This window comes from Mustela erminea, chromosome 14 (assembly GCF_009829155.1).
Source record: "Mustela erminea isolate mMusErm1 chromosome 14, mMusErm1.Pri, whole genome shotgun sequence".
Taxonomy (NCBI): domain Eukaryota; kingdom Metazoa; phylum Chordata; class Mammalia; order Carnivora; family Mustelidae; genus Mustela; species Mustela erminea.
In genome coordinates, this window is record NC_045627.1 from 62,392,139 (window position 1) to 62,418,520 (window position 26,382).

A 26,382-nucleotide genomic window follows, 5' to 3' on the forward strand; every position below is an offset into this window, starting at 1 on the left:
CAGAGTATCTTAGAATATTCTCAGTGTCCTCTTTTCTAAGGTTGTTTGTTCAGAACAAAACTATCTGGATTAAAAATACAGTTTGATATACCTCTCTGAGTGCAATGCAAAGATTATGTGATTTGGTTATATATAGAATAGATTACAGACTAAGTTTTATAATCTTTATTCATGTTCAGTTGAGTAAGTCAGTGGAAGTTTTAAGTAATGACTGAAGAATTAAATTAGGAAAGACTATAGCCTCAAGATTTAAGAAACAAATTGATCTTCAGTCTTACTAATGTAACTTCATTAAGGTTGCACTAATTATTCTCTGGCTTCTTAAAGCCAAGAATTAGAAATTAAGAAGTCGGTGCTGTCACCTATATTTTGATAGGAATTTCTAAAGGATGTGATTTTTTTCATTAAAAAATTGATAATATAATTTACATACAGTAAAATTTATTTTTCTTAGAGTATATTGTGTCAGTTTTGACAAAAACTTGCAGTTTTGACAAAAACTTGCAGTCCCACACAACTAAGATACAGGACAAGTCCCTCAATCCAAAAAAATTCTTCCTGCCTCTTTTTTTTTTTTTTTTTTTTAAGATTTTATTTATTTATTTGACAGATAGAGATCACAGAGAAGCAGGCAGAGAGAGAGAGAGGGAGGGAAGCAGGGGGCTCAGTCCCAGGACCTGAGACCATGACCTGAGCGGAAGGCAGAGGCTTAACCCACTGAGCCAGCCAGGCGCCCCATTCTCTGCCTCTTTGTAATCAGCCCCTCACCTGAACTTGAGTTTCTGGCAACTACTGATACATTTTCTGTCCCTTAAGTTTTGCTTTTTCCAGAATTTCTTTTAATGGAATTGTATTTCCCTAGTGGTAGATGATGTTGAGCATTTTGTGTTATGTTTATTTGCTTTTTTTTTTTTTTTAAGATTTTATATATCTGTTTGACAGAGATCACAAGTAGGCAGAGAAGTAGGCAGAGTGGGAGGGGTAAGCAGGCCCCTTGCTGAGCAGAGTGCCCTATGTGGGACTCAATCCCAGGACTCTGGGATCATGACCTGAGTCAAAGGCAGAGGTTTAACCCACTGAGCCACCCAGGTGCCCTTATTTGCCATATTTATATCTTTTTTGGTTAAGTATTGTTCAAATTGTTGTTTGGTTTTGGATATTGACTTTTGAGAGGCCATTATGTATTCTGGATAAAGTTCTTTATCAGTTACGCATTTTGCAAATATTTTTTCCAGTTCTGTGATTTGTCTTTTCATTTTCTTAACAGTGTCTTTGAGAAACAGAAGTTCTTAATTTTGCTGAAGTCCAGTTTATTTTATCTTATTTAAAAAAATTTTTTTAAAGGTTTTATTTATTTGACACAGAGAGATCACAAGTAGGCAGAGCAGCAGACAGAGAGAGAGGGGGAAGCAGGCTTCCCGCTGAGCAGAGAGCCCAATGTGGGGCTTGATCCCAGGACCCTGGGATCATGACCTGAGCTGAAGGCAGGGGCTTAACCCACTGGGCCACCCAGGTGCCCCTGAAGTCCAGTTTTATTGATTTAAACATTTTTTAAAATTTTATGGATCTGCATTTGGTGTTGCATCTAATAAATCTTCGCTTAACCCAAAGTAAAAAAAGATTTCCTTCAATATTTTCTTCTAGTAACGGTATAGTTTTAGGTTTTATATTTTGGTCTCTGATTCATTTCGAGTTAATTTTTGTGTATGGTGTGAGGTATGGATAGAAATTGATCTTCTTGTTATCAATATGAATTTTAATTGTTTCAGCACCATTTATTGGAAAGACTATCCTTTTATCATTGAATTTGCTTTGTACCTTTGTTGAAAGTCAACTGATCATATATGTGTGGGTCTGTTTCTAGACTCTTCCCCCCCATTCTGTTGATCTGTCTATCCTTTCTCCAATACCACACGGTTTGATTACTATACAGTAATCAGGTAAGGTAGTGCAAGGTAGAGTAAGTTGTCTTAACTTTGTTCTCCTTTTTCAAAATGTTTTTGGCTTTTCTAGTTTCTTTTCCTCTACATTTGTTTCAGAATGAGCTTGTTAATTTCTATAAAATTCCTTCTGGTATTCTGATTGAAACACAGAGACAGTTTGGGGAGAATTGACATTGTGATATTGAATCTTCCCATTCATGACCTTTATTTAGACATTCTTTGATTTCTTTTATCAGTGTCTTACAGTTTTTAGCATAGTTTCTACATATACTTTGTTAGATTTATACCCAAGTATTTCATGTTTTTGAGTGATGTTGTGATACTCTTTTTTTTTTTTTACATTTTCTATTTTTATTTGTTCATTGATAGCACATAGAACTGCTACTTGTATCCTGTTACCTTACTAAACTCACTTACTAGTTCTGCTAGCTTTGTTTTAAGTTCTGTGGGATTTTATAATGTAGAAGGTAATTCTGCAAAGACAGTTTCGTTTCTTTCCAACCTGGAGTTCTTTTATTTTTTTTTTCTCCCCTTGCCTTATTGCATTGGCTATAACCTTCATTTCACTGTCAAGTAGAAGTAGTGTGAATGATCATCCTTATCTTTGATAAGGGAAAAACTGTACTCTTAAGATGGCCGACCAAACCAGCAAGGGAACTCCAGTCCCTGTCTCAGAGCCCTTCCAAGTTCTTCTTCCCTACCCCATTTCCTGTGCCTAAAGTTCCAATTATGAGGAAGTAGAAGAGTATAAATTATTCTCCCGGCTTGTGCTCGGGGCTCAGACCTTTGGAGATCACTCTCCTCAGAGCCTGCCAGTGTTAAATAAACCTCCTAACCTCCAAAGTCTCTTGAGTGCTGCCTGATTCTTCTGTCAGGACCCTGTCCAGGTTCTTTAACACCTTGTTTTTGATTTTAGGAGGAAAGCAATTGATCTTTCACCGCCAGGTGTGATGCAAGCTGTATGTTTTTTTCACGGTTTGGTTTCATTTTTGTGTTTTGTTTTTAGTAGATATCCTTTATCAAGCTTGAAGATAATAAGCTTTATCAACAAGCTTGTTGAAAGTTTGTTATGGACAAGTATTGAATTTTGTCCTACTTTTCATGCACCTGTTGAGATGATTACATATTTTATCTTCTTTGATCTTTTGCTATAGTGAATTATATTTTGTTTGAGAAAGTTTTTATTCTTCAGTTTTGAAGGTATTCTTGCTGGGTGTAGAATTCTAGATTGACAGTTTTTTTCTGTCAGCATTTTAATGATGTCTGGCTTTCATAGTTTCTAAAGTTCTTATCCTGTTCCTCTGTATATAATAGGTCTTTTTCACTGTGGCTGCTTTTAAGCATTTTCTTTATCTTTAATTCTTCTTTCCTGCAGTTTAAATATGATGTGTCTAGGTATTGGTTTCTGTTGTTTGTTTGATGTATGGTGTTCAGTGCTTGGTGTTCTCTGAGCTTTTTGGATCTGTGGCTAGGCATACTCTATTAATTTTAGAAAATTCTTGGCTATTATCTTTTTAAACATTGCTTGTCACAGTTCTTTTTTATTTCCTGGGATTTCAAATACACATGTGTTAGGACTATTTGATATTTTCCCATAGTACTTGAGTGCTGTCTTCTGCTTTGTTTTGTTTTCAGGCTCTCCTTTTTTGTTTGTTTCAGTTTGAGTAATTTCTGCTGATCCATCTTTACTTATTCTTGCCATGGCTGTGTTGAGTCTACTGATAAGGCCACTGAAGGTTTTTATTTATGTTAGTGTGTTTTTCTAGCATTTCCATTTGGTTGATTCTTCTAGTTTCTGCCTCTTTGCTTAAATTGCCCATCTTGTACATGTTGTCCACATTTGCCTTTATAACTTTTAACATAATCATAATTACTTAAAATTCCATGTATGGTAGTTTCAACATCAGGGTCATATCTGAATCCGATTCTCTTGGTTGCTTTGTCTCTTAACAATGCAAGTTAAGTTTGTTTCATTTTTGATTTTTATGTTTTGCTCTTTTTTTTTTTTTTTTGGTTAAAAATCTGTGTATTTTGTATAGAGTAGTAAATAGTATTTATGCCTGGAAATGAGTGTGCTTTATCTTTTGCTGAAGATGTTTGCATGTGTGTTGAGGGGAGAGGGGTTTGAGCCAGCCCTGTCTGGTCAGGATTTTGAGCTGAGTTTTGGTTTGACCATAGGCTTCAACTTTCCCTTGTATTACCTTGTGTTTAGGGTGGGGTTTGTTTTGCCAAAGAGTTTTTCTTAATGTCTGCTCTCCCCTTGGCTTTAGATCTTCCCTTTGAACTTGTATCTCAGATAAGTCTCTGTGCTTTTGTTCCTCTCACAGTAGTCAATTGCTGTAATGTTTTATTAGCCTGTTGTTGAGGGGAGAGGAGGAAGGCATGGCATTTTTTGTTGATATGGTTCAGTTTCAGTTTTAGGTAGATGCTTTCCACGAGTCTCAGAGGGGTGGTTCTTTTTCAGCAGTCTTGCCCCTTTTTTAGGGGTAGAGGTGTTAGTGTTTTTGTTTTGTTTACTTTCCTTAGCTGCGTGGACCTTTACCTGCTGCCTGAGGGAAACAGGATTTGCTACCTTTCCCCAGCTACTTCAGGGTTTTGTTTTTTTTTTTTTCCCTCTAGGGGAGGTAGGCAAGAAGGATCCAGCTGGGGCTTGGTACTTTTCCCACATGGACTGGTAACTTATTTCTCCCAAGTCTGCACTACAAGGCTAGACTTAGACTTCTCTTGTCTCTTGCCTAGTCCTTAGTGATTTGAGCCTCCTTTTTGAGGTCTGTGGAAAAGATTTTGTGAATGGTGAGAATTCCTCTTGTTTTTGTGTGCGCCAAGCATTCTGTCTTCTCCTGGTAGTCCATATTTGGCCTTTAGCAACTTTTAAGACATTTTAACTGAGTTCTTCATACTGGCTTTTATGGCATCTTGTGTTCACTGTAATTAAGAAAGTGTTTATGTTCTGTCTCTCCTTTGAGGACCCTGTCTTCTTTCCTTAGCTTTTGGGTGAGTTGCTTGTCCTGTGGCCTTGCTTCTTTGATGAGTTCAGGAAAATCTATGATTGTACACATTTTCCACATTTTATTTTATTTGTGTTAAAGGTGGAAATGACATTTTCCAGCTTTCTATATCATAAATAGTGTCTGGAAGTCCTACTTATTTGAGGATGGGATTTTGATATGGCATTTTTGTTGATCAGAATACCATTTAAATCTGTCCTTTTCAGTTTCTACTCTCAAATTGTTATTTTTGTTCTTAATTCATTTATTCTACAAAAAAAATTTATTTTGATTCTGTCTTATATGTCCAGGCACTGTATTAAGTGTGGGGGATACAGTGATGGGCAGGAAGACATAATTCCTTCTTTAATGAACATACAGTACAGTGGTGAGGACCAGAGAATTAAAGAAGTAATTATTATCAAATACAGGAGCTGTAACAGAGGTATATGGCAAAGACACCTCACCTAATCTAAAATGATTAGGTAAAGCTCTTAAAGAATAATGATAGAGTCCTAAAGGTTAAGTAGAAATTAATTGAAGTTGGTTAGGAGGCTGCTGGGGAGTAGACTAGGTAGAGGAAAGAGATTGTGTAGAGCCTAAGAAGAAAAAAAACAAAAACAAAAAAACAGAAAACCAATAACATGGAGAGTTGAAGAATCTGAAAGAAGTTTGATGTGGCTGTATGGCATATGAAGACAGGAGTGACAAAAGCTAAGAGAAATTGGAGCCAGGTTAAAAAGAGTCTTGTAAGCCATGTTTAAAAAAGTTGAGTTTATCATAAGAATGATGGGAAGTCATTGAAAGATTTTAGGGAGGGGGATGCCTGAGCAGGTAATGGATTTAAAAGGGTCATTCTTGATGCAAGGTGAAGAATGAATAGAAAGTAAGCAACACAGAGAGGCCAGTTAGATGGATTTTTAAGGTAATTTAGGCATTTGTATGAATGGGTTTAACTTGGAGTAGTTATGGGGAAAACTAGACAGCTTGAAGAGATACTCAGGATAAGATCAGTGGAACTTGTCAAGTGATTGAGTATGGAAAGAGAGAGAGAAGAAGACTTGAAGTATATTGAGTAAAAGTCTTTGAGGAAACCGTTCTTCTTTTCTTTAGATCTGGGGTTAGTTGCTTGACCTGTGACCTTGCTTCTCTGATGAGTTCAAGAAAATTTGTGATTGTGCACATTTTCCACCATTTATTTTGAATGTATTATGGGTGGGAATGGTATTCTAGCTTTCTACATCATCAGCAGTGTCCAGAAGTCCTGCTTATTTGAGGATGTTTCTGCAGAACTTCCTAATTTCCTTTGTTCCCTAAGAAAGGAAGCAGAAATAAAATATATTTGGTTTACTTATTTATTTGTTTGTTTATATGACAGAGAGAGGGAGAGACAGTGAGAGAGGGAACACAAGCTTGGTGAGTGGGAGAAGGAGAAGCAGGCTCCCTGCCAAGCAGGGAACCCAACACAGGACTCGATCCCAGGACACCAGTATCAAGACCTGAGCCAAAGGCAGACGCTTAAAAACTGAGCCACCCAGGTGCCCCAGTGGTTTACCTTAATTATACCACCATTCATGGCCCATGATTCAAAATTCACTGAGGTTTTGGGTGGAAGTAAGTCAGAAAAGGAGACAAGGAAAATATATCTAAATAATATGTAAGCCATGATGAATAAAGTTAGCTCTTTTCACTGATTGGGTTTGAGTACTGAAAAAAAATATAAGACCGTTTGATTCCTTCAGTGTTGATGTTTAGCTTGTTGGCATATAAACAAATAAAATCTGCAAACTGGTTTCCTTGCTTTTTTGGAGCAAAAATAGCATACAATCGATCTTCTGAAAGAGCTGTTGCATGTAGAGAGAAATTTACTATATTTAATCACTTAATTTCCTTGTTTTTCCCAGATGCTTTTACTCAACATTTCGTGTGGTAGTGATTATAAAAACCTTCAGAAAAGTATTAGAGAGTACAAGTCTTCTAAGACTCCACCAAGTGTCACCGAAGTAGTGACCACTGCCACCAATAGCTGTGGCAAGTTTTATACAGAATGCAGTGGTGGATGCTAACAGTGTTTTCAGAGTTTTGGAGGAGCACAGTCTTAATTTTCAAAAAAAGGGGAAATTAGTGATAAATGGCCTCATATGAGTCAAGATTTCAGGGGATTGAGTTAGGAAAGTATGTGTAGATCTCATGAAGGTAAACAATTTTCCTTAATTTTACTTCTCAGAATGATGAAATAAAAAACAAATATGGTATGTTATCACACTGTTAGTGTGATTCAGAAAATTCAAGAATTGTTTTGTTGAGGGTATCCTGTAGGGTGTGGAGTTTTGAGCAGTTATGAACTTAACTATCAGTTAAATCTGGGTTTCAGTTCTGGCTCCAATGCTTACTAGCTAGTTGTTTGACGTTGATTCTTAGTGGTGTTATCTTTAAAATGGTAGTAGTTGTACATATCTTAAGGACTTGTTATGATGGTTAAATGAATTATTATATATGAACACTTAGCATAGTGCTTAATTCATCATCTTTTTCAATGCAGTACAAATTTAAATTATGTTGCCATATACAGTTCTTTAAATTCAAGATACTATAAAGTTTTTATAATCTGGGAAACATTTATAGTCTTAGTGCATTTCAGCATCTTGTAATTGGAATATGTCTGTATATGTTAACTATCTGTAAAAATGGGTAATACTTTAAAAATATAGAGCATCATTTCTTTGATGGTGGTAGTACAATATGGTATTCTGGAATGAACCAGATATGGGGGATAGGGCTTTAGCCTGGCTCTGGTTTAATATTGCTCTCACTGTTAGTTTATACATAAGGTCTCTTTCTGTAAAGAGATATGTACCATGTGTTACATACACAAGTTAAGAAAGGTCCACTTGTGGGAAACTAGGTAATGAATTGTATAAAAAAATAGTACAATGAATAAATGAATAAAGAATTCTTAACTTTCATTGAGAATACTTTGACTTATTGAGTCTCAAGGAGAGACATCTGGATTAATACTGGTTTGTGTTAGGAACATTTGTATTTATACTCATTTATTTACCAACCATTTATTGAATGCCATCCATTGCCAGGAGTGGTGCTGGGCACTGAGTATATAATAGTGATAAGGCATGTCTTGCTTTCAAGGAGCTAAGGTAGAATTGAGAGTCAGGTGAGCTAGTAGTTTGGTATGGCAGCAGGGAACAGAAAATACCTACCCCACATTTACTCAGGGAATATTTATTGACATCTGCAGCATACAACAGGCATTCAGAGAGATCATCTGGGGCTGCATCTCAAAAGGGGCAGTCCTAAATCATCCTTGGCAAGTAGATCTTCAAATGGTAATGGAGAATCTTGGATTTGGATTCACTGTAGAGCAGGCATAGTGTAATCTTAGACAAGGCTAGACCTCTGAAAACTTCCTGAACAGCTTTGTTGACCCACTGGTATACCTCTGGCTTTTCTTTCTTTCATGGCTCAATTATGTTTTTTGGAGCAGCTTTTGAAGAAGTGAAAGGTGGTAGTTAGGGCTTCTGATCTCCTAAGCATCAGCTCATTGATGCAGTTACTCCTAACTATTTTTCCCCCCTCAAAGGATTGTCAGAGATACTAAAGCTGATGGTACTAAACACACTGGGATGTTCGTATTGTCATAAGGCAGCAAAGCATATCTCCAAAAGTAGAGTTAGGAGCACACACACTGGGGTCAGATTATTTAGATTAGAATCAGCCACATTCTAATTCTTTGGCCTTTGACGTATTATTTAACGTCTTTGCTCAGTTTTCTCATCTATAAAATTGAATCGGTAATAATACCACTTTGTAGAGTTTTGGGAAGGCTTGAATGAGGGTGATACTATTTGAATATTATCAAATAAGCAAATAATGTGAAAGGGGGCCAAAATAGGTATCATAAGGTTCAGATATTAAAGTTCATACAATTTGCTCAAATAAGAGGCATCTCTGATCCTTACTTCGAAGGCTTTTGTTCTTGGGGTGCCTGGGTGGCTCAGTGGGTTAAGCCATTGCCTTTGGCTCAAGTCATGATCCTGGAGTCCTGGGGTCGAGTTCTGTATTGGGCTCCCAGCTCTGACGGGAGTCTGCTTCTCCCTCTGACCTTCTCCCCTCTCATGCTCTCTCTCTCTCAAGTAAATAAATAAAACCTTTAAAAAAGAGCTTTTTATTCTTATTTTATATATACTTTGAACAATGGAATTTGCAGCACTCACTAGATTGAGAGAAATGAAAATGCTTGGAGTGGCAAGACATGACAGGTGGTGAAGAGGCAGAAACAATGAAAAGCAGGTACTCTACTAAAAAAAAATAGTAATCCGGAGGTCATAATATAGTTGTGTTGTATGTGGGCTGAGAGCAGACTTTCACTGTGAATAAGGCCCTGATGTGTTATTTTATACATGGCCAGTTTAGCAGTTTGGATAATACTTCCCATTAATGAATCTGTTTCTTCCATACCTTTCAGTAAAATCTATACAAGGTCCTCTAAATGAGTGTCTAAAACTTACTTTTTCAGTCCAGGGTATGTTAAAAGAAGGCCTTAGAGTCATCTCTTCAACTATAGATATTAATGTCACAAATTATTGTCTTTATTCTGTTAATTTGAAATATAAAATATATTTTGTAAACCTGGTTTGGATAGAAATAAGAATAAGCCTTCACATGAATGTAGGAATTATTTTGTGTCTTCGAGTATAAAATAGGTCATTGTATTAACTAGTGCAAGTGCATTTACGGAAGGATGCATTAAGAAAACTACAGCAGAATCAGTTGTGGTTCATTAGCAGATTTTATAGTTTTTAAATATGAAGCCATTTCTCTGCTGTCCAAGTATAATTTTTTATGTTATTATATCACACACAAGTGCCTCTGTGTTATATTTAGGTCAAGTATATTTTAAAGTGAAGCTCTTTTGCAGAGGAAGGACATTTCTTGTTTTCTTTATTTGCAGAAGTGTATTCAACCGTGGGTAGAGGACCTTAGAAGTGTGGGAAGATTAGGTATAGATATATTCCTGATATTATTATTTTGCTAAAGACTCCTGGTAAGGTGGTAGAACCTTCTGGTGTCTTACTCATGTTTTACTTTGCCCTTTATTTTGTTCTACAACAAAAATTTCAAATAATTTTAAACAGAGAATGTTTTCTATGCCTGCTGTGAAAATTTCTGACAAGAATATGCTTTTTAGTATTTTTCAAAGTCAGTCAAGTAAAACAACTTAGTGAATAAACTGATTTTAAATTATGATAAGACTACAGTTTTTTAAATTAAAGTAAAATAAAATAGACTAGAAAATAAGACCAGTGCAAATAGTAAGGGTGTTTTATGGAATTTGTTTCAGTCTCATCTATGTGTGTGAATCTACTGTGTCATGATGTGAAATGTCTTTAGCTGGAGTGTAAGAAAAAATTAGAAAAAACTGGCTTAGAAAGCCTAACAGGAATCTATTCTGATAAGTCTTACTCACAAAGCTTTTTAAAAAATACAGAAAGGCCTGGGAGAATATATAGCAATATGTTAATAGTTAATCTTTGTAAGGTGAGAATACAGCTTTTTTATTTGGGGGTTTATTGCGTAATGCTTTTGCATTAAGGGAAATACCAGAAAAACTTTACTTTTTTAGTTAGTTTTATACTTTATTAATTTTTTTCTTAAAATGAGATTTTCCCTCTATCACAGACCTTTCTTTGAGCCATTTATAACTTTATAAAAAAGGTAACCTGTCTGAAAAAAACCTCTATTTTTTTTTTCTTTTTTTTAATTTGGAGACTTCGTTCCTCAGGTAGTAGCCCATAGTGACCAAGTAAAAGAACTTTGTAATCTAACTTGGATATCAGAACACTGAGTACTCTATACAAGTATGTAAATGGGTTTTAACTGCTGCATTCCCAAGATTATGACCCAGTACTCCAAAGTTATATATGTCCATTGTTGAAAAAGCAGAATTTAGGTATTTGTGAGTGAATTCAAGCGACTGAGGAACTGATTTTGTAATCCTGAACTTTACTAAGGTGCAAATAACTTTCAAGAAAGATGTTGAATATGTGAGCTTGATTTATGTATAAATACTGAGGCTCACAGTACTTTAGCTGTCCTGAGGTGAATAATTGAGCTCTTCATAATATTATATTCTACTTAACACAGCCCTTGCGTTTCATTTGGCTTCTGGGATACCACATGCTTCTGTTCCTCTTGTTTTCTTCTTCATTGTCCTTGCTGGCCACATTTCCTCTTCTGACATCTAAAGGTCATAGTTTTCCCCCATGACTCAATCCCCGTGGCCTTTTTTCTCTGTCACTCCCTAGGTGGTAGTCTTAACCTCGTTCCTTGGCTTGAATCCTTATGACAGTGACTCGCAAATTTTTATTTCCCAATTCTTGCACCTCCCCTGAGCTTTAGACTCTATTTCCAGTTGCTTCCTTAGCAACTACATAGGATGACCAGCAAGCATTCAGATTTAAAATGTCCAGATCACAACTCTTGATTTCTCTTTTCCTATTTCCTTCCACCAGTCTTCTGTAGCTTAGTAAATGTAACTGTCTTCACCGAGGTTGATCAGACCAAACTCTACAGGTGACTCCTCTTTTCCCTTCACATCCCATATGGTCATTCCACCAAGCCTTTGTTAGCTTTGCCTTCAGTATATATCATTACTCTGGCTACTTCTTGTGACCTCCTCTGTTGAAGGAGACATGCTGCATGCCTATTAGTTATTAGACTTTTTTTTTTTTTTTAACAGATTTTCCTTCTTCTACTCTTACCTTTATAGTCAGTTCCTCACATTTCTGCCAGAATGATCTTTAGCAAAGGTGAGTCAGATCCTGTCATTCTCTTGCTGAAACCTTTTAGTGATTTTCAACATGTTCAAAATAAATTTCCAAAGCTCTTGCCTTGGCCTGTGAGCCCCTACTTGTTTTGGCCTTTAGCTATCTTAGAGTCTTCTTACTTTATTGTTACTATACCTATTTTCTTGTTATACCTTGAATGTTTCAAGCTTGTCTTGTCTCAGTGCTTTTGCACTTGCTCTTCTTTTTTCCTAGGATTTCTCTTTTCCCTAGATAATTCGTGTGACTCACGAATTAAGTATCAGCTCAGGTATTAACTCCTCAGAGTGGTCTTCTCTGCTTTACTGTATGGTTTTGCCTTCTAAAATAGCCATAGACCCCATCACTCTATATCTGTGTCCCTGCCATTTTACTTCATTGCATTTATCAGCATCAGGCGTTAAATGTTTAAACATTTATTTCTTTTTTTAATTAATTAATTAATTTTTATTTTTTATCAACATATAATGTATTATTAGCCCCAGGGGTACAGGTCCATGAATCTCCAAGTTTGCACACTTCACAGCACTCACCATAGCACATACCCTCCCCAATGTCCATAACCCAACCACCCTCTCCCTCCCCACTCCCCTCGGCAACCCTCAGTTTGTTTTGTGAGATTAAGAGTCTCTTATAGTTTGTCTCCCTCCCAATCTCATCTTGTTTCATTTATTCTTTTCCTACCCCCCAAACCCCCCATGTTGCTTCTCGACTTTCTCATATTAGGGAGTTCATATGATAGTTGTCTTTCTCTGATTGACTTATTTCGCTAAGCATAATACCCACTAGTTCCATACGTGTCGTCGCAAATGGCAAGATTTCATTTCTTTTGATGGCTGCATAGTATTCCATTGTGTGTATGTATGTGTGTGTGTGTGTGTGTATATATATACCACCTCTTCTTTATCCATTCCTCTGTTGATGGACATCTAGGTTAAACGTTTATTTCTTATCTCCACTACTACAGCGTAAGCTCCATGAGGCCAGAGACTTTGATTTGTTTATCATTGTGTTCCCAGCGCCTAAGACGGGATTTGTCACATAATAGGTTTTCAATAAATGTTTGTGGAATGAATACATACATCTGTGGGGCCCCAGATCTCAACTGGAGGTTAGGGAAACATCATCTGTCAAGAAGTCTCATTTGCCATGATTGGATAGGTATTCGTTTAGTGTCAAATGTACTGTTCTGACATTGTAGACACAAAGATAGAAAGACATTAGCCCTACACTGAAGGAACTTCATTTTTAGAAGAGAGCCAGATATGCAAACCCTAACTATGAAAGCAATATGATAATTGCTTTGGTAAAGGTATAGGTAAAGGTGTATAGTGGGAACTTACTGATAGTACCAGAGCATATCAGGGAGAGTCAGTAATGAAGTTGCAGAGGAGGTAACCTTTAAGGTGAGAGTTGAGAGACAGGAGACCATTAGGCAAGCATCCAACAGAGAAGGTTGTAAGTCTTAAACCACAGAGATGGGAGAAGGCAGCTGGGCATGTTTCTAGTTATATGAGGGTATGGAATTGATGGTATATAAAGTCTGAAATTAGGAGTGGCTGGAGTTGAAACTAGGCAGATACATAGTTCTAGGGGTTGAAGTGAAGTTACAGCACATAGGGGCAAATATGCTGTGCAGGATACTCGACAGTGTGTATGTGGTAAGGAACCACGGAAGAATTTTGTACAAGGAAACGGCCAAATCTAATTTTTATTTTAGAAAATTACTGGAAACAGTGTAGAAGTAGAATGAACAGGGCTTGGTAACTGATTGAAATGTCAGGGATAATGACTTCCAGGTTGGCGGTGTGACAGCTGGGTTGACAGTGATTCCGTTCACCCTGCTTTGAGATTGGGAATGGAAGAGCACTGAATCTTTCTGAGGGGATAGCTAGAATTTAAAAGTATATCATTATTTTAGTGCTCAAAAATCTGTTAGTTTACTTGTGTCACTTAATATATCTTGCATATTACCTTTTATTATAAACATTATTAAATTTACTTTTTTTTTTTTTTAAAGATTTTATTTATTTATTTGACAGACAGAGATCACAAGTTTGCAGAGAGGCAGGCAGAGAGAGAGGGGGAAGCAGGCCTCCCGCAGAGCAGAAAGCCCGATTCGGGGCTCGATCCCAGGACTCTAGGATCATGACCTGAGCTGAAGGCAGAGGCTTTAACCCACTGAGCCACCCAGGTGCCCCTTAAATTTACTTTTAAGATATCTTTATTTCTTACAAATGGACATTACATGATGTTGAACTGAAAGATTTTGGCATGTCTTAGTTTTGCCAGTTTGTAAGTAGACCAGTGAGAATAAGAATGCTCTTGATAGAATAACAACACAAAGGAAGCTTTATTATTATGTAAAGAAATAATTCTAAATCTAGGGCCCTCAACAGTTTTAAACATATATGGAAAAAATGCACCGAAATTTGAGTTGAGGATAACTTTTACCATATAGTTAATGTTGTTTAATCAGTCTTATTTTCTGATTTGTGAAATATAAGTAGCCTTTACTTCTTTTGATGCTTTATTTTTCTGATCATTGTGAACTTACAGAACGTTAAAGTATTTCATATGTGCAGAAATAATAAGCTTATCTACACATTTATGTTTTAGCTGATTTCTTGGTTTGGTGTATTACTTTGTTGTAAGTGGAAAATTCTGTAACAGGTAAGACACGAGAGGAAAAAGAGACTGTTACTGTGGTCTTAAGGTTATGGCAAGATTTTAGACCAGTGCTGTTGCATTAAATATATAGCACAGCCCACAAATATAAGCCTCATTTGTAATCGTAAATTCTGTAGTAGACATATTTAAAAATACAAAAATAAACAGATGAAGTTAATGTTAATGTCTTTTATTTAACTCATTATATTCAAAATAGTATCACTTCAATGTATATAAATTTAAAAATATTAGTGAGATATTTTCTTTTTATTTTTGGGGGGGTACCAGGCCTTTGGAATCCAAGGGGTATTTTACATTCATAGCACATCTCAATTTAGACTGACCACTTTTCAAATGCTCAATATCTACATGTGGCTAGTGATTATGTATTGGACAGTGTTGTTCTAGATCATTCTTAGACCAAAGAGTAGAAGTTGGCTCACCATTCTGCAACATTTGAGGGTATCTTTCCAACATCAAGTAATTTATATGCCACTTGTTTTATTATACTGTCAAGTATATTAAAGAAGTCGCTTTTTTCTCCATTCATCATTTTCCTACTTGGAGTGCTTTTGTCCAATCAAGTCTGTTTATCAATTTTCATTATCTTTGCTTTCTCCTACAGCAATTCATGGTAATGGTCTCTTACACAAAAACAACAGCACATCTTTAAATTTTAGGGATTTTGTTTTTAATTACAAAAAAGTGTAATTATTGTAACAAATTCAAACACTATTAAGGTATGTGTATGAAAAGATAATTAATCCTTAATTCTTTTTCATCTGTCATTTTCTGCTTTCCAAGGGGTAACCACTGTTAACAGTTTAGATGATACTCTTTCTCCCCTTAGAAATATACATTTATGACGGGCACCTGGGTGGCTCAGTGGGTTAAGCCTCTGCCTTTGGCCCAGGTTGTAATCTCAGGGTCCTGGGATGGAGCCCTGCATTGGGCTCTCTGCTCAGCAGGGAGCCTGCTTCCCCCTCTCTCTGCTTGCCTCTCTGACTACTTGTGCTCTCTCTCTTTCTGTCAAATAAATAAATAAAATCTTAAAAAAAGAAAAAAGAAATACACATTTATGAGAAGTTCTAGGTGAGAAAATTGCTACTTTGAAAATACCTCTTAAAGTAATGAAAAAAAGATTTGGTAGTGACAGTTTTCTAAAATAAAAACATTTATCTTACCACATATTTAATAAAATTTAGGTTTTCATTATGGCTGTCCTTTAACAAAGAATGATATATTTTGGTATAATTTTTCCACTAAAATTGTATGATAGTCTAATAGCATCCTTTGCTTTGGTTGATTTTCTTATTATCATTACAGAGTAGACCTATCACATTGGTTTAGGAAAACCGTTGAGAGCTTTAGCAGTTTCTCAAGGGATTTTTTTTAATCCCTTGACATTTTCTTTCTTGTTTCCTGTTCTGTCATCATCCTTGTTGCATTTTCCCTTCTTCAGTTTTTACTGGTTTGATTCAGCCAGATCTTCATTCCCCGAGGGTTTTGCTGTGAGATGAACGCTTCCTTCAATATTATTTTCGTAGACTTCATGAAATCCTACATTTTTTCAAGATTGGTATTTTCACTTTACAACTGAGTTGGATTGTGTTTACTTTGAATTATGGGATGTTTACAACATGAGACTTTTCGTGAGATAGTGGTAGACAAAACCAGGATATATAGTTGGAGTAGGTGTTAGTGTTAGGTAGAAATGGGTTTTATAGGTGATCAAGGCACATTTTGAATATTGTAATAAGGGGTTTTGATTCTGCGTACTTGTAACTTAAGGAACTCAACACCTATTTAAATAATAGCTAACTTTCATCGAGACTTTACCATGACTGGCACATTTGTATACATGAATCATTTTATTTAATCTGTTCTGTGTGCCTGTGAAATAAGTCTGTTATTTTCCTCTGAGTAAACTAAGGATTAGAGTGGTAACTTTTGCCCCAATAAAGTTAGTTGTCCAAGGAAAGGGCTAATCAAGTGTGGGGCTGGGATTCTAAACTAGTATTCTAAGCCTGTATTGACTGTTCACTATGTATGTGTGCGCACACGTGCACACATACCTGCACACACACTTGTGCCAAAAAGAAAAAATGATTGGATTATAATTTTCTTTTTTAACTTAATATTATGTTTTGGATATAGGTCCATTTATGAATGGACCATACTTTTAAGGAGTTACTCCTGTTTAGATTGTTTACAGTTTTTGTTTATTGTTTATATTGCTGTTGCTGCTGTACTTGAGAGCTAAGAAGCTTAGATTGCAATAGCCATGTGGGAAATAGGAGTGGAGCCACTGGGCTTAGGACAGATGAGTTAGAAACTGAGTTTACAGCGAAATAAGTCAATCAGAGAAAGACAACTATCATATCATCTCCCTGATATGAGGAAGTGGAGATGCAGCATGGGGAGTAAAGGGGGTAGGAGAAGAATGAATGAAACAAGATGGGATTGGGAGGGAGACAAACCATAAGTGACTCTTTTTTTTTTTTTAAAGATTTTATTTATTTATTTGACAGAGAGAGATCACAGGTAAGTAGAGAGGCTGGCAGAGAGGGAGAGAGAGAGAGAGGAAGCAGGCTCCCCGCCGAGCAGAGAGCCCGATGTGGGACTCGATCCCAGGACCTTGAGATCATGACCTGAGCCGAAGGCAGCGGCTTAACCCACTGAGCCACCCAGGCGCCCCCTATAAGTGACTCTTAATCTCACAAAACAAACTGAGGGTTGCTGGGGGGAGGGGGTTTGGGAAAGGGGGGTGGGGTTATGGACATTGGGGAGGGTATGTGCAATGGTGAGTGCTGTGAAGTGTGTAAACCTGGCGATTCACAGTTCACAGACCTGTACCCCTGGGGATAAAAATACATTATATGTTAATTAAAAAAAAAAAAAGAAACTGAGTTTACCCCCTAAAGCCTTAATACTCAAAAGGTTGTGCTCCACTCAGAGGATAGACTAGAAAAAAAAAAACAGGGTTACAGAAAGAAATTAAGAAGCTTTTCTGTTTTCACCTGGGTTCCGAGTGAAGTGGAAAAGGTCCCTGAGACTTTTTGTAGCTGCTGTTGTTGGTGTTTCATAGTTATACTTACTGAATGGTCCAGAAAACAAACCTCAGTCTTAAAATTGGCATTAATATAAAAAATAAAAAAAATTTAAAAATTTAAAATAAATGGCATTAATGTAGAACCAGTCGGTAGAGGAACACTTGTAGTCTCACTTATTAAATTCCCATAGATAAAGCCCCACTGGTGTTGAGCTCACTGACCCAAAGTTAGAGAAGATGATGACGAAAGACCGTTCCTTAAGCAAAACTCAGTGATACAAAACACAGCAGAATTAAATCCTCAAGAATTTTGAAAGTAGAACTGTTAAATAATAAATACTTGGTATTATAATAAAAATTAATAAAAGAAAAAGCAAATGCCACAATTATCATGAATATAATAAACATTTAAAAATAAAATGGAAATTTTATTTAAATTTAAAAATGATTAAAAATGGTTAAAGATAAAAGAAGTCTCACTTCTTTTTAAAAATGATTAAATGTTTAATCATTTAAAAATGATTAAAGATAAAAAGAAAACAAATATCAGAGCAACATCAATACAGCTGTTCAAAAGACATAAGATCAGGGGGGTTAGAGGGGTGATAGGAGGTAAATATGACTTCTGTGACAAAACCTTAGTCATTCATATTTAAGAACTGGTTAAGATAAAATACAGAACAGGCAAATTTGGAGAGAAAACTAGTGATGGGGAAGGTGGATCTGAAGGTATTGACTTGAATGAATAGAATTGGTAAAAAGACTCAGAGCTAAAATACTCAAATTCAAGAAGCATAGTTTTGTCCTAGGAGAAAAATAATACTAAACACATACTTAAACGCATAGTAGACACTTGAACACCAAATACCTAAGAGACTATTTTAAGAACATCTTGAGAGTAAACAGATTACCTACAAACCTATGACAGACTGACAACACATTTCTTAACAGTAACAATGAAAGTCAAAATCCATTAAAGGATGGGAACAGTGTAAAGATATTTTCAGACAAAAACTAAGAGTACACATGGAAGGCATTGTGAAATAAAAAACATTGTATGGTTGTATAGGAGACAAATACAAATAATGATTAACTTTAGATACTTAGATAAGCACTCATGTTAAAACACTAACGGACTAGAAATAAGATTTTAGAGCCTTTTGAGCAGTAAGAAAAAAGAACTTGCTCAACCTTAAAGAAAATAAGAAAATTATAAAAAGTAGGATAAATGAAAAGGAAGCACAAAATAAAAAGGTAGAGATACTTCCAGATGTATCCATAATTGCAATAAATACAAATGGACTAAATTCTCAATTAAAAGACTGACATTGACAGAGTGGGTAAAGAATGTACTGTTAAGTTGTATTCGTTTTGCAAAGGATGAACCTAAAACATGGTGAGACAAGTTGAAAGTAAAAAGCAAAAAAAAAAAAAAAAAGGTTAAAAAGGCAAGATACCTCATGATACCAATGAAAGTTACATAGTTATATTCCTTTCAGACAAAAGCCTCTTTAGTAGGGCTTGCTGCATAATGGTAAAAGTGACAATTTACCAGGAAAGAGGAAGAATTCTAAATATAAGTGATAACATCAAAAATTATATAAAAATATAAAAAAAATACAAAAACAGAGAAACCATTAAATCTACAAACAGGTACTTTATATATACATCTCAGTGATTAAGCCAGCCCATAATAAGTAAGGATATGATTTGAACAATGCTTTAATAAATATGATTTAGTAAACACACACACAAAATACCCATGATTAATTAAGTGGACAGAAAATAAGTAAGGATACCATTTGAATAATACTTGAGTAAATTTGATTAATGATTACACAGCCCCCCAAAGTTTAGTAGGGATACATTATTTTTAGGCACGGATGAGACATTTACCAAAATTGACCTTTTACTAAACCATAAAACAAAATCAACAAATTTTGAAGAATTGATCTCATTTTGACTACAATGTAATTAAGTTGGAAATCAACTTAAAATGGATATATTGGCAGATACTTCTGAATAACTTAGGAGACAGAAAAAGCATAGAAATAGGTATTTTTGTTACCCTTTCTGGTTATCAAAAAGCTTGTGAGATCTAAAAGGGCTTAGACACAATGACCAACCCAGTAGCAATAAACTCATGTTAGTGCCCAGATTGTAGTTTTAAAGTACTATTTTTTATTAAAATGAACTAGGGCTTCTTGAAAAATGTGGCTGATTCCAGCTCTAGGTAGGCCATAGTAGGACATTTTGTCATAAAAAAAGGAAAAGAAGAAACTTCTTTTCACAGTTTGACTAACTCTTCTTGTCAAGAGACAATTTGAGATTATGTAAAAAGGGCCCTCTGATGGGGCTGCCATTGGCCAAGATAGTTTGAGCTTCAAGAAGAATATTGCAGTGGATTGAAGCACATTAAATTAAAATCAACAAAATGTTGGTCACCTTTGGAAGATGCCATGGAACCAGTTCATTCAGAAGCTGGTAAAGTATTCTGTGTTACCCATATAAACTACCTCAGAGTCACAAAATAGTTGATGAAAGTTTATTATAAAAGAATTTCAGCTAATAAATACAAAAAGAATAATAGCTAGAATGTCATCATTTTGTAAACCCTGATGAAATAGTGTATCTTGGCACTATTCATCAGGGGTTGCTAAAACCATTGGGTGACAGTCTGATACAAAGCTTTATGGTGAATGGTTCAGGCTGACAGTACATGAACCCATTGATCAATGTTAACATTACAAGAAGGAGACAATCAGATATTATAGCTTTCCGATGTGATGTGATAGGAAGTTCATTGCACCATTTAAGACATATTTTTGCTATAAAAAAATTAAACCCAAATCCTGTCAAGCCTCTAGATCAACCGCTACTTTATAGGAAATACAGAGACTATATATAAGAATTTATTGAACAACACTGCAAGAATGTAATCAGCAAACTCCAGAATATGGGAAATTCTATAGGACAAATAGCCCAGTTTCTTTAACAAATGAATGGCAAGATAGGAAAACAAAAACAGATTGACAGGTACCTATAAATTAAAAGACAGCATATAGATCTTTTTGGATCCTGATTTGAACAAACCAAGTGTTCAAAAAAGGCAGGCTGTTGGCAAAATTTGGGCACTGGAAATGTGATGATATAAGGAATTATCCCCCCCCCCCCATTTTAAGGTATATATTGGTATTATGATTTTGTTTAAAAAAAAAAAAGTATAAGTCTTTTAAAGATAGATACCGAGATACTTAAGGGTGAAATGAAATATTTGGGAACATGTGCACAGATAAAATGAAACACTGGCCATGACTTGAAGCTGAAGGATGGGTATTTAATAGTCATTATAAATGTTTTCTCTTTATATATGTTTGAAAATTTTTGTAATACATAAGTAATAACAGCAACAACAAAAACTTTAGAATATAGCCAATTAAGTCACTAACTTGGGAAGTTAATCAAAGAAGAACAGAATTGTCCCAAAGAAAATTGAAGGAAGAAAATAATAAAGATGAGAGCTGAGAGCAGAAATTAATGATACAGAAATGATACTGAGATCCTTTTTCTGTTTATTAACATACGTGAATTGATTGTGCCTTGCCTCCTTCCCAAAGGAATTTGAGATGACTTTAAAAAGGAGCAGAGAAATAAATATTACCAGACATCTGGGATGGATTAGTCATTGTATTTGTATACCCAACTTAATTTTGGTATCTTCTGGAAAAGAGCAGAAAGGGACATGTTTGCTATACCTACTAGAGGGATTATGTTAACTTTATCTGAGTGACATGTCTTTTCCCCTTTTTCATACATGTGAGGTGGGGTAAGATGACAACACCTTTGATCTGCAACATTTCTTCTATCAACCAACTGTGAAAACAGATTTTAACTTTGAATTTTAACTTAGGAAATCTTAGCTTTTGTGGTGAGTGAAGATACGTGGTTTACTTCTGCTTTCAGGAAAAAAGCCAAGGATTGACTAGTAAATGCGAAGGGACTTTCAGAGTTTGAAAGATCATTTTGCAACCATCATAATAAAGATTGGATCACTAATTGGCATTAGTGGATGCTAAATCTAGGGATGCTAAATCCTTTGATGAGGAACAGGATATTCACATGCTCTTGGAGGGTTACCCCACGACTGCTTTTAGTTGAAAGGGAGAAAATACACAGTAATTACTCTGTAGAGAAATTGGACAATACCTTGACCACAGGTAATCAAAATAAAGTCACCAGTGAAGGACAGATGGGAATCATGTGCCTCCAGATGTGATGCCCTGAGGACATTTGACCCTCTGTGTACTATTCTGAGCATATATAACCTAATATGGGTGAAAATGTACAACCTCAATCTAATCATGAGAAATGTCAGACAAACCTTAAATGAGGGATGTTCTATTAAAAAAAGGGTGGGAGGGGGAGCAGTTTTCCAAAATGTCAGTGTCATAAAATACAGTGAGAGGCTTTGGAAACATTCTAGAAGGTAGGAGGCTAAAGAGATGTAAATAGATGCATTACCTGATTCTAAACTGGATCCATTACTGGAGAGGGAAATATGCTCTAAAGGACATTACTGGATCAGCCAACAAAATTCGAGTACCTGGGGCGCCTGGGTGGCTCAGTGGGTTAAGCCGCTGCCTTTGGCTCAGGTCATGATCTCAGGGTCCTGGGATCGAGTCCTGCATCGGGCTCTCTGCTCAGCAGGGAGCCTGCTTCCTCCTCTCTCTCTGCCTGCCTCTCTGCCTACTTGTGTTCTCTGTCAAATAAATAAATAAAATCTTTAAAAAAAAAATTGGAATACCTGCATTTGATTTGATAGAGCTTCCGTGTTAAATTTCCCTACATTGTTAACTGTATAATATGCCTGTTTATAGAAAATATACTCTGAAGTATTTGGAGATAAAGGGCCATGTTGTCTGTACTTTGCCCTCAGAAAGTTTAGAAAAAAATTCGTGTGTGTGTGTGTGTGTGTATGTGTGTGTGTGTGTGTGTGTGTGTGTAGAGAGTGGGAACATGCATGATTGCAAATGATAAGCAAATGGGGTAAAGTTACCAGTAGATAAATACAGGTAAAAGATGTACAGGTGCTCTCTGTAGTATTTTTACTTCTGTAACTTATATAATATGAAATTATTTCCAAGTAAAAAGGCAAAATATATGCTGTTGTTATGATGCATTTTAATGAGCTAACAAAGTGATAGTGCTTAATTTGTTCTTGAAGAATGAATGGTCTACATGCCCATTAGGCAGTTTCTCTCAAATAATAGATTTCCCAAGTGAGCCATTGGTAAGTACTGGATCAAATCAGTTCATGGTTGAATTAGCCAATGAATGCCCTAAGTGCCAGTATTCTCTATTGTTGATTGAAGAGGGTTCCATATGTTTTATATGCCAAACATGGACAAATAGCATTAAAATTCTGTTATAAAGATGTAAGAGCCTGATTTGTTTTGTGCTAGTTCACTTACTCATGAAGATGGGGTGGAGAGGTACTTGAGGAAATTACTGATTATTTTTTCTCAAGGAATATTTGAAACCATAGAAGTAATTGGACAGGTTCTCACATATGATCCCAGTGTTCAGAAGTATAGTATAGAAAAAGATGGTTTGACCTAAAATATTTTAAAGGTATATGTTAGCAGTTAGCTGCCCATCATTAACAGATGAATCTTTATCTCTTTTAGATAATATAATTTTAAACAGAATTGCATGCTGATGGCCATTCCAGGATAAGTTGACTGCAAAATACACCCCAAATAACTGATTCTCTACTTCAGTTAAGAAGGAAACTGGACCAATAAAAGCATGTGGAATATTGTAAAAAAATTAAAACCATGTTAAAGAGAGAAATAAAACATCAAGTGCTGTTAGTAAATACTGGGGAAATTTTTAGTGGGAAATTTTTAATCTAAGTTATTTTTTTAAAATTGTTTATGATAGGCACCTCTTCTCTTCTTGTTAAAGGCCTTTCGTGCCTAGAGTTGCAAAAGTTCACAAAAACACACCAAGGCTTTAAACTGAATTGGCATTATCTTGAAAGTCCACAAGATGGGGATGCTCCTCTTTTTTTGTAGGTCTGTGTTATTATGAAAGAATTGTTTTAGCCAGTGGTATATTGGAGAATCTCTTACTGGCCTGAGAGCTGACTATTAAAATTTTAGGAATTATGCAAACTGATTGTTAAACACAGCCATCATTAAAAATTAAATTACATAGCTTGTTAAATAAATGGCATGTATAAAAAGGTAGTAGATACTTAAAATTCATTACTTCCTAATTATTTCACTATATTTTACTATGATTTATGTTCTTGAAGCTATTTATTAATATTGTATCTTTAGGTTGAAATACTGTTATTATGGTGTGCTACTGTGTGTCTTTTCCCAGCTCTGTTTTTAGTGATGTTACAGTGATAGCTTGAAATTAGCTATGGTGGGAATATTTACATCATAGAGTTAGGCAAATGCCATAAATCAGGGCTTGATTTATTGTTTATTGCTTGTCTAGATGTAAGGTGATGGAGAAAATGCTAATAATGCAAACTTAAAGGTGTCATGTCTTTAGCTATTACATTGTACATAGCTCAAAAATTTGAAAATATATTTTGCAGTTCAAAAATGATTATCCACTTCAGCAACGATGTTACATTGTTGACATCATTGATGTAAGTGAAAATATCAACCAGTACTTGGAATTCCATGTGGATATGTATTTAGCTGGTTGCTAAACATGTTTCAGCACATTGCTGGTCATGGCATAATTGAGTTCGGTGTGTTGGTAAGAAGTGGGTGGTATAAATTTATTATGCTTTTTTTCAGCTTTAGGAAATCATATCATGACATGTGGGCATTAATTAAGAAAAAATAAAGGTTGAGTTTTAAAAGTCATTAGCTATAGCACAAATAATTTTAAGTTTGAAGCCTTTGATTATATGTCTACTGTAGAACAGAAATAGAATCATAGAATTTCAAGTTCAAAGAATGCTTAAAATAAATCCAGACCCATTTAGAGATAGAAATTCTTTTCTCCAGTGTATCAGTCAGTCATCCAGACTATAGAGATGGAGCTCATTACCTGATAATAGTGTTGGAGAGCTCTTAGAGTTCTGTATATTGAGCTAACCTGTTTTCCTTTAATTTCTACCAGTTGGTTCTGGTGCTGACTTCTGAGAAACACAGAAGAGAACATTTATTTCCTCTGTAGAACAACCAGCCCTTCAGGTATAAAGGTAGTTTGGATGTTTCCATTTAGACCTCTTTGGGCAAGAAGTATATCTTTATTTAGTTCCTTTTTTTTTTTTTTTTAAGATTTTATTTATTTATTTGACAGACAAAGATCACAAGTAGGCAGAGAGGTAGGCAGAGAGAGAGGAAGGGAAGCAGGCTCCCTGCTGAGCAGAGAGCCCGATGCAGGGCTGGATCCTAGAACCCTAGAATCGTGACCTGAGCTGAAGGCAGAGGCTTTAACCCACTGAGCCACCCAGGCGCCCCTATTTAGTTCCATTAACTGTATTTTGTGTGGTATTTTTTCTGAGCTCTGTAATCTAAGATTGTGAAGCCTTTAAATCTTTTTTTTTGTGCAAATTATACACAAGTCAAGTGTTGGGTTGTTTCTTTTAAATCAGAGTGGATCTTTGTACTTACTCCTATTGCTTTCAGCACAGCATTCCACATCATAGAAATATTAAATTGTAATTTTACCATTTTTGGTGTTTATTAATCATATTGACTTTATGTCAGTTGCAGGTTTGATAAGCAGTGTTTATTGTTTATATTCAAATTATTGTTTAAAATGTTGAATTTCAAAGGACTGTGGGGACACAGGTCACCTTCAGATAACCCTAAGTTCTCTTTTACCTATTATTTTTTGCTGTGGGTGCTACTAGTTCTATTAAGTAGCCTACATTTTCCGTCTTATATGCAGAAGTTCATCATGATGTATATTGTCAGATGCTTTGCTGAGATCAAGACACATGATGTCTGTGGGATCTCCGCCAATGAAATACACTTCAGTACTTCTGTTTTTGAAAAGTAGGCATTTTCCAAAATCCTGGCATGTCTAAATGTTAAAGTTCTATTCCCCACAATCGGAAAGATAGAAAATCCATCATGAATTGTGGGTTAGATAATAATGAAGATACCAGAAGAGAAAAGGGATAGGAGAATTCCTGGGAACACTTGATGGTCAGGGTCATGGTATATACTTGGGCTGAAAAGAAAAAAGCCTGTGCTGTGAGAGCCCAGCATTTTCACTGAGCAAGTATTCTGGATCAGGTGAGAAATTAGGGATCTGGAAATAGTTTCTCTCTTGTTATCTATTTCCTTTGATGTGTATGGTGAACTCTTAACAATAAGTACTTCTGAGTGTATAAGGGTATTTCTTTGCTGTGGAGTGTACCTCCTTATTCTCTTTGTTGTGGATACACTAATACTTCATAGTTTTATTTTGAAGATTAAAAGAACTCAATATGAAGTTGACTGGCACATTCTCTTGTATTTTTCTTATAGTAGATTTAGGTTTATTTAACCATTTGTTAAAATTTTCTCCCTTTGTTAATTTCCATTGACCAGGCGTGGTGGAGGTTGTCAAGCAATTACTAATGTGAGTGGTCTTATCCCATTTCTTTTTTTTTTTTTTTTAAGATTTTATTTATTTATTTGAGAGAGAGAGAGAACATGAGAAAGGGGAGGGTCAGAGGGAGAAGGAGACTCTCTGCCGAGCAGGTAGTCTGATGTGGGACTCAATCCCTGGACTCCAGGATCATGCTCTGAGTCCAAGGCAGTCGCTTAACCAACTGAGCCACCCAGGTGCCCCTCTCATCCCAGTGCTTGGTCTCCACTCTCTTTCTTCCTGCTGATGCTGTTTTTTGTTGCTTCTAGAAGAAA

General features: G+C 35.7%; 1 protein-coding gene across 8 annotated transcripts in view; it reads left to right on the top strand.

Moving 5' to 3' along the window:
• The window catches only part of R3HCC1L (R3H domain and coiled-coil containing 1 like), a 92,750-nt gene that overhangs the window by 30,405 nt on the left and 35,963 nt on the right, over positions 1–26,382 (top strand). The window contains exon 1 of one of the 8 annotated variants that reach the window (XM_032312071.1): positions 24,644–24,717. The exons of 6 other annotated variants lie outside the window; for them this stretch is intronic. The gene's annotated coding sequence lies outside the window, so the exon portion shown is untranslated. Of the gene's footprint in view, positions 1–24,643; positions 24,718–26,067; positions 26,099–26,382 lie in introns of those variants that run through there. One more of the 8 variants, XM_032312070.1, reaches the window with a different exon arrangement.